At 42.3% G+C, this 8,291-nt stretch overlaps 1 long non-coding RNA gene across 1 annotated transcript in view; it reads right to left on the bottom strand.

The window, feature by feature from the left end:
- Nucleotides 1-401: 401 nt before the first annotated feature.
- LOC127317413 (uncharacterized) overlaps nucleotides 402-8,291 on the bottom strand; it is a 28,135-nt gene continuing 20,245 nt past the window's right edge. The window contains exons 2-4 of the long non-coding RNA XR_007861144.2: nucleotides 1,416-1,596; nucleotides 1,173-1,320; nucleotides 402-1,096 (exon numbers count right to left, since the gene is read on the bottom strand). This is a non-coding gene — a long non-coding RNA (uncharacterized lncRNA). The remainder of the gene's footprint in view (nucleotides 1,097-1,172; nucleotides 1,321-1,415; nucleotides 1,597-8,291) is intronic.

The following is an 8,291-nucleotide window of genomic DNA, read 5'->3' as shown; positions in this document are numbered from 1 at the left end:
TAGCCTGAAACCTGTGTTGGTACTGTAACAATCATATATTAATCTCTTGCAGAACTTTTTCAGTTTTAAACAGGTATAGCTAAGAAACGTTAGTTTCAACTTTCAAGTGGGTTCAGTTTTGTTGTTCAGAAACTAAAGGAACTAAAGAGAAAGCGTTGTTTATCAAAGCCTGATAAAAGTTTGTTGTAGATCAGTTGATGAATAACATTCTTGGCATTTCATCGAACCTGACAAGGTGCCCCCTTGACCTATCATCATAGCTTAGCAAGCTATGGAAACTCTAGCATCTCCATTCTTGATTTGAACTACAAAAAAACATGATGAATGAAATTAAAATATGCCCCTGCGAAGTCAAACTTGACTAATGAAAATATCTTCAACTTAAAATTACCTCTGCTCACAAGGTTATTATAGATTACCTCCTTTTATTGATTTGAAATCGGTGCATCACAACCAACACTCTCAGAAACTTACATCATAATTAGCAAAAAAAGAGAAAAAATGAACTGAGATACAAAAATCAGAGGTGATACAGTAAATTGGATAAACATCAAGTGTTAAATACATCAGAGCTTATTAGTACCGATTGACGTAAGATTCTGGATGGGTACTGGACTTTTGTACAAGTATAAGCAGAATCATATGAGATATGAATTTTGTTACAAGTGCTTAGAGTCAAACTTATGTACAATTCATTTTAGGAAGTAAGAAGAGGCAAAACAATCCATATCTATCTTTGCAAGCTCATAGCGTCATGTAGGTACAATGGGCTAAACTTGATGCCGATACATATAACAATTATGGGACTGACAACAAAAATAACATGATTCCAAGTGAAATAGCAAAGTTGGCTAGCAAAAAAGTGTGGATTTGCACAAGTCAATACTCACATATGAAATGAATAGAATCCTTAGTATTTGTATATGTACTAATAAGCTTGAGGAGAGGTTGAGTCCTGATGTTCTTAAATATGTCTTCAAAGTAATTGTTCTAATGCTCTGGCAAATAGTGATAACATTTTAGGAAAATCAGTGAACCAAAATGAATAGTTCATGATTGCTGCAGACAATGGAAATCATCTGGTTCAAGTTGCAACCTAAACTTCGTACAATAGAATTGGTGACATCCTTTATTTATTTCAACATATGTCAAAACACCACGACGTAAAATACCTATTTTCTGTTGTGCACCACTCCGAGTCTCCGACTATAGTTTCCCTATTTTATTTCATTTTCCACCCTCCGCGTAGCCAAGTACCTTCTTAGCTTCGCAGACTATTAGCCTCTGGCTTTGTGCTGATAATCCCATGTATATTAATTCCTGAAAGAGAAAACATAATGGATAGAATAAGATCCACTTCTTTAAAATATCTCTACCATATGATTATTTTAGATGACTCGTGTTCTGCATAGTACATTTTCAACACGATGCCCAATAGTCATCCGACCAGTCACGATTTAATGCGACAACCAATCTCTGAATCAAAGTTTGTAAAACCAGCAAGAATGGAGATTGTAGGAATGAAAGAAGGGATATATACCTTGGAAGAATTTTCAACACGATGCCCAATATTCATCCGACCAGTCACGACAGGGCCTCCTGACATAGGCATCCCCAATGGGCCTACCGAAGATAGTACCCGGGGTTTGCTGAAGGCCCACTACCCGAAAAATAAGAAGACTCGGAAGCCCAGAGATATTATTAAGGAAAGCTAGAGTTGTAATAAGAAGTGTTGTGTGTAATCTTGCGGGATGAGTTAGAAACCTTCCCGGACTCTGTAAACTTGTACAATACGAATCCCTTGGCTCCGCCTCATATATAAGGGGGAGTCGAGGGACGAGAAAGGCATCGAATCATTGTTGAGCAAACCCTAATTTCTATTTCGTCGAGTACTTTTCGGCTGAAACCTTCGAGATCTACTTGCCCTCTACATCCAACGAAACCCTAGTCTACTACTTGTAGGCATTGACAAGTTAATACCTTGTCAATTGGCGCCGTCTGTGGGATTTAGAGGCGACAAGGAGCTGATCTCGATGGCACGTTCAGGATGGTCGACTTCATCGGCAGCAAGCAACATCATGGACAGAGGTAAACAGATCGAAACTGGTCTCGTTGATTTTGTACCTCACCCGCCCTCCCGTTTGGATGCATATACATATCCGGAGGAGCCCATGGAGATGACGTTCGGAAGGTTCCACTTTCGCGTCGGGAAGGAAGGAAGTTATCGTCTCGAAATTCCGACCTTCCCGAGGTTTTCCGTGGAGCATACTGAATCTTCAAGCTCGGCATCATCGGTCGAGTCAGGCGACGAAGGAACCTCTTCGCCACGCTTCGTCAGCACCAAGGCAAGCGAAAAACTCGCCAAGATCTTCAGCGACATGTCTTTCGAGTCGTCTGCGGACTCCTATATAAGCAGCGATTCCGAAAGCGTCGACAGCTTCGACTTCATCGACAAATCTATCACCATTGGAAAGGTCTTCACCAATCTCTATGATGGTGTCACCGAATCCAGCAAGGCGCAGAATTCAAAATATCATCAAATCTACGCCATCGGAGAAGCAAGTCGTGATCAGGATGAAACATCGGAGGTTTTCGACGATCTGGGAAATCCATACGTCGATCCCTCTGACTTTAGGCGAGGATTAGGCAACAAATACGTTGGGCCTACACCACGTATGAGAGTTCAGTTGTCACAAGCAGCATGGGATAGAGCCGCAAGAGCTATGGATGGTTCAGAACCAATGGCGACAACCGCCACGGTCGAGGAATTGCAGGCATACCAATATAGACTCGCTCGAGCTGGAAGGGAATTGGAAAAACAAACAGCTGATCTGAACAGAAGAAAGGAGGCAGCTTCCGCGTCAAGCAGGCGAAGGGCAGACCTCAGTCGACATTCAGGAACTTCGGGAGATAGCCACAGAGAAGCTCGGAACAGGGCAAGGTCAAGGTTGCAAAACATACCTGAAACAGAAAGAGAGAATCTAGTTCAAAACCTCGACATGTCCTTTATGTTGATAGACACGAGAGGAAACATCATTCCCAAAACACCGGAAGCTGGGTACATGGCGACACAAGCCTTTATCCTCGCATCTAGGCCACCTCCTGGAGATCCAAGGGAAGCATTGTATAACATGGCCATGGCAGGTGTTGGAGCCATGGGAACAGCGTTCGCATCGACGCCTCCCGAAGGATCAGCAAGGCAAAATAGTCCACGACCTGCGGTTGCAGCAGCAGCTCCCGAAAGAACAGGCGAAGCAAGGGACGCAGAAACTCAGGCAAGGGTAGACAGGGCACGACAACATAGAAGGGAACATCGACACTCTCCAGACATAGCCGAAGAGGATATGTGTGGGCTACCATGTTTTACTAGAAGGGTCCGAAAAACTCGGGTGCCCTCAGGGTTTAAGCTACCCGATAATTTCAAGAAATTCGATGGATTGCAGGATCCTGAGGATTGGCTGGTAGATTACCTCGAGACAGTGAAATTAATTGGCGGCACAAGGGCAACGGCAATGCAAAGCATTCAGGTGCACTTGAGTGGAGCCGCAAGATCGTGGATAAAGAAGCTTCCTGTAGGTTCCATCGATAGCTGGACAGATTTCGAGGACATATTCATCAAGAATTTTCGGTCTACTTGCAAAAAGCCTGCGACACTCGAGGAGTTGAGATCGTGTCGACAAAAACATGATGAATCAATGAGGAAGTACATCCAAAGGTGGAACATCATCAAAAACTCGGCAGAAAACATATCTAACGAGAGAGCCATAGATGCGTTTGTTGCAGGAGTCCGACGAGGAGATTTCGTGGAGGATCTGGGAAGAACTAACCCAAAAACAGTATCAGCATTAATGGAGATAACAAACAAATGGGCAGATGGCGAAGATGCTGTACACAACAAGCGGCACAGGTCTGTTATCACCGGAATTTGACCAAGTCAGAGGTGGGCCACGATCAAGGTGGACTTGAAGATTATATATTGAAGAATATACGTGAATCGGCCTTGAATAGCAAGTTTGGGCTAGTTTGCCCTTGTATCTGTAACATATTAGGATACGTGTCGGTGTAGTTAGAGTTGGGCCCGTGCCCGGTTGGGACTATTCCCACGATTAGAGAGTCTACGGACTATAAATATGTATCTAGGGTTTATGGAATAAACAACAACCAACGTTCAACCAACACAAATCAATCTCAGCGCATCGCCAACTCCTTCGTCTCGAGGGTTTCTACCGGTAAGCGACATGCTGCCTAGATCGCATCTTGCGATCTAGGCAGCACAAGCTCCACGTTGTTCATGCGTTGCTCGTACTGAAGCCTTGTTGATGGCGAGCAACGTAGTTATCATAGATATGTTAGGGTTAGCATTGTTCTTCGTATCATATGCTTGCGTAGTGCAACCCCTGCATATCTAGCCGCCCTTACACCTATCTTAGGTGTAGGGTGATGCCTACTTTCCCCCTCCTTTCCTGTAGACAGTGTTGGGCCTCCAAGAGCAGAGGTTTGTAGAACAGCAGCAAGTTTTCCCTTAAGTGGATACCCAAGGTTTATCGAACTCAGGGAGGAAGAGGTCAAAGATATCCCTCTCATGCAACCCTGCAACCACAAAGCAAGAAGTCTCTTGTGTCCCCAACACACCTAATAGGTGCACTAGTTCGGCCAAGAGATAGTGAAATACAGGTGGTATGAATATATAGGAGCAGTAGCAACGGTGCCAGCAAATAGCTTGCTGGCGTGTAGTTGATGGTGGTGGTATTGCAGCAGTAGTAACACAGTAAGAAACAAGAAACAAGCGATAGTAACTCAGCAGTATTTAGGAACAAGGCCTAGGGATTATACTTTCACTAGTGGACACTCTCAACATTGATCACATAACAGAATAGATAAATGCATACTCTACACTCTTGTTGGATGATGAACGCATTGCGTAGGATTACACGAACCCTCAATGCCGGAGTTAACAAGCTCCACAATTTGTTCATATTTAAGTAACCTTATAGTGTAAGATAGATCAACATAACCAGATAGATCACATCAATACCATCATAATGATAATTAACTCCACAATCTACAAGAGATCATGATCATAGCCTACGACAAGAACCACACGGTGCACACACTAGTCACCTTTACACACGTGCAGGAGGAATAGAACTACTTTAATAACATCACTAGAGTAGCACATAGATGAATTGTGATACAAAACTCATATGAATCTCAATCATGTAAAGCAGCTCATGAGATCATTGTATTGAAGTACATGGAGAGAGATTAACCACATAGCTACCGGTACAGCCCCGAGCCTCGATGGAGAACTACTCCCTCCTCATGGGAGTAGCAGCGGTGATGAAGATGGCGGTGGAGATGGCAGCGGTGTCTATGGAGAAGCCTTCCGGGGCACTTCCCCGCTCCGGCAGGGTGCCGGAACAGAGTTCTGTCCCCGAATTGGAGTTTCGCGACGGTGGCGGCGCCCGGAGTCTTTCTCGGAGTTTCGTCAATTGGTACTGCGTTTTTAGGTCGAAAGGGCTTTTATAGGCGAAGAGGCGGCGCAGGGGGCACTGGGGCGCCACACCCTAGGCCGGCGCGGCCTAGGCCTGGCCCGCGCCGCCATGTGGTGTGGTGGCCTCCTGGCCCCTCTCCGACTCTTCTTCGGTGTTCTGGACGCTTCCGGGAAAAATAGGAGGTTTGGCGTTGATTTCGTCCAATTCCGAGAATATTGCCCGAACAGCCTTTCTGGAACCAAAAACAGCAGAAACAGAACTGCACCGTGGCATCTTGTTAATAGGTTAGTTCCGGAAAATGCATGAAAATGATATAAAGTGTGAACAAAACATGTTGGTATTGTCATAAAACAAGCATGGAACATCGGAAATTATAGATACGTTGGAGACGTATCAGCATCCCCAAGCTTAGTTCCTACTCGTCCTCGAGTAGGTAAACGATAAAAGATAATTTACTGAGGTGACATGCTACCAACATAATCTTAATCATACCATTGTAAAGCATATGAGATGAATGCAGCGATTCGAAACAATGTAAATGCAATGAGTAAACAAGTGAATCATATAGCAAAGACTTTTCATGAATAGTACTTTCGAGACAAGCATCAATAAGTCTTGCATAAGAGTTACTCATAAAGCAATAAATTCATAGTAGAGACATTGAAGCAACACAATGGAAGATTAAGTTTCAGCGGTTGCTTTCAACTTGTAACATGTATATCTCATGGATAGTTGTCAATGCAAAGCAATATAACAAATGCAATAAGCAAGTATGTAAGAATCAATGCACAGTTCACACAAATGTTTGCTTCTTGAGGTAGAGAGAGATAGGTGAACTGACTCAACAATAAAAGTAAAAGAATGGTCCTTCAAAGAGGAAAGCATCGATTGCTATATTTGTGCTAGAGCTTTTATTTTGAAAACATGAAACAATTTTGTCAACGGTAGTAATAAAGCATATGTATCATGTAAATTATATCTTACAAGTTGCAAGCCTCATGCATAGTATACTAATAGTGCCCGCACCTTGTCCTAATTAGCTTGGACTACCGGATCATCACAATGCACATGTTTTAACCAAGTGTCACAAAGGGGTACCTCTATGCACTTTGTACAAAGGTCTAAGGAGAAAGCTCACATTGGATTTCTCGCTATTGATTATTCTCAACTTAGACATCCATACCGGGACAACATAGACAACAGATAATGGACTCCTCTTTTATGCATAAGCATGTAACAACAATTAATAATTTTCTCATATGAGATTGAGGATTGTTGTCCAAAACTGAAACTTCCACCATGGATCATGGCTTTAGTTAGCGGCCCAATGTTCTTCTCTAACATATGCATGCTTAACCATAAGGTGGTAGATCTCTCTTACTTCAGACAAGACGGACATGCATAGCAACTCACATGAAATTCAACAATGAATAGTTGATGGCGTCCCCAGTGAACATGGTTATCGCACAACAAGCAACTTAATAAGAGATAAAGTGCATAATTACATATTCAATACCACAATAGTTTTTAAGCTATTTGTCCCATGAGCTATATATTGCAAAGGTGAATGATGGAATTTTAAAGGTAGCACTCAAGCAATTTACTTTGGAATGGCGGGAAAATACCATGTAGTAGGTAGGTATGGTGGACACAAATGGCATAGTGGTTGGCTCAAGTATTTGGATGCATGAGAAGTATTCCCTCTCGATACAAGGTTTAGGCTAGCAAGGTTGTTTGAAGCAAACACAAGCACGAACTAGTACAGCAAAACTCACATAAAAGACATATTACAAGCATTATAAAACTATACATCGTCTTCCTTGTTGTTCAAACATCTTACTAGAAAATATCTAGACTCTAGAGAAACCACTCATGCAAACCCAAATTTTAACAAGCTCTATGTATTTCCTCACTAATGGGTGCAAGGTATATGATGCAAGAGCTTAAACAAGAGCACAACAATTGCCAAGTATCACATTATTCAAGACATCACACCAATTTCTACATGTAGCATTTTCCAATTCCAACCATATAATAATTTAACGAAGCAGTTTCAACCTTCGCCATGAATATTATGAGCTAAGAACACATGTGTTCATACGAACCAGCGGAGCGTGTCTCTCTCCCACACAAGCATTTATTCAAACACAAACAAAAACAAAAGCATACAGACGCTCCAAGTAAAGCACATAAGATGTGACCGAATAAAAATATAGTTTCAAGAGAAGGAACCTGATAATTTGTCGATGAAGACGAGGATGCCTTGGGCATCCCCAAGCTTAGACGCTTGAGTCTTCTTGATATATGCAGGGATGAACCACCGGGGCATCCCCAAGCTTAGAGCTTTCACTCTTCTTGATCATAGTATATCATCCTCCTTTCTTGACCCTTGAAAACTTCCTCCACACCAAACTCGAAACAACTCATTAGAGGGTTAGTGCACAATAAAAATTAACATATTCAGAGGTGACACAATCATTCTTAACACTTCTGGACATTGCATAATGCTACTGGACATTAGTGGATCAAAGAAATTCATCCAACATAGCAAAAGAGGCAATGCGAAATAAAAGGCAGAATCTGTCAAAACAGAACAGTTCGTATTGACGAATTTTAAAATGGCACTAGACTTGCTCAAATGAAAATGCTCAAATTGAATGAAAGTTGCGTACATATCTGAGGATCATGCACGTAAATTGGCTTAATTTTCTGAGCTACCTACAGGGAGGTAGACCCAGATTCGTGACAGCAAAGAAATCTGGAACTGCGCAGTAATCCAAATCTAGTACTTACTTT

The sequence above is a fragment of the Lolium perenne genome, chromosome 1 (genome assembly GCF_019359855.2).
Source record: "Lolium perenne isolate Kyuss_39 chromosome 1, Kyuss_2.0, whole genome shotgun sequence".
Taxonomy (NCBI): Eukaryota; Viridiplantae; Streptophyta; class Magnoliopsida; order Poales; family Poaceae; genus Lolium; species Lolium perenne.
This window is presented reverse-complemented; position numbering and strand designations above follow the sequence as displayed.